The 1,040-nt window shown below is 33.8% G+C and overlaps 1 long non-coding RNA gene across 1 annotated transcript; it reads left to right on the top strand.

The window, feature by feature from the left end:
* Nucleotides 1-300: 300 nt before the first annotated feature.
* Nucleotides 301-1,040, top strand: LOC136823457 (uncharacterized). Its single transcript, XR_010849031.1, has 2 exons — nt 301-763; nt 983-1,040. It is a non-coding gene; the product is annotated as an uncharacterized lncRNA (long non-coding RNA).

The raw sequence follows: 1,040 nt of genomic DNA, 5'->3' as shown, positions 1-1,040 counted from the left end.
ACACTGTAAATTGTTTTTGAAGAATTATCAACAGATCGAAAACCAGTTAGCAGTCAGGAAAAAGATGGAAGAAATTGAGATCAAGTTCAAGGTAACTACAATCAATCCTCTTCATGCTAAATGGGTAGTTGATTTCTATAACGATATGGCCACGGCCTCTGGTGCAAAAGTCATTGTCAATGGATGGAAAGCGTCTGGTATTTTTGACGCAGTTGAGATGGGTAGCGCATCACTGCCGTCAATCGATCCCTTTGTTAAGGCATAAACCTTAGTTTTAATCCATTTTTGGTCAATCAGACACTCTCACCTTTTTCAGTGTGCAGCCATTTTGTTTGTTTTTGTTTGGTCTGCATTTTATTTCACTTTTCCCACCATTTCGGTTATTCTGCATTTTTCTGTGTTTGATAAGCATTTGGTCAGTATTTTATTCATTAATTTTATGTCAATTTGATATGCATTTCCTTTTGTTATAATTTATTTCAATTTTTCTCATAATTTATTTTGGTCTGTAAATTAGACTTTTTGATCTGCCTATAAATGCCACATCATCACTCAGACCTCACTTCAACAGAGACTTCAAGGAGTGAAGACCTCCTCTGACATGATGTCAACTCAAATCAAATGAAATCAATCAATAGTCTTTTTAGTTACTCACATATACAAGCACATTCAATTTTCATTTTCATTTTCACACAGTTGGTGTTAGTCTTGACACACCCTGTGTTCTGCTGCCTGCTTACAGCATTCCACCTCAGGCCAGCTGGTGAGTTTTTTGTTTCTTTTCTCTGTCTCTATTTGTGGCACCTAAGTTAAGTTAAGTTAGATTTTCTTTCACATTATATTAGTACTTCAATCATTCATTTATACATTTGCTGTTTTCTACTTCTACTTTTGTTCTCATAGACTTACATCCTTTTGTACCTAAGTTAGATTATTTTATTTTCATTCATTAGACTTAGTATTTTTCAATTTTTATTTTCAGTTTGAACACTACATTACTACACATCAATAAATTAATGCACTGAACAGTGTTACAAACA

The sequence above is a fragment of the Clytia hemisphaerica genome, unplaced genomic scaffold (genome assembly GCF_902728285.1).
Source record: "Clytia hemisphaerica strain Z4C2 unplaced genomic scaffold, Clytia hemisphaerica genome assembly, whole genome shotgun sequence".
NCBI lineage: Eukaryota > Metazoa > Cnidaria > Hydrozoa > Leptothecata > Clytiidae > Clytia > Clytia hemisphaerica.
The sequence above is the reverse complement of the archived record's forward strand: the minus strand, read 5'-3'. Positions and strand labels throughout refer to the sequence as shown.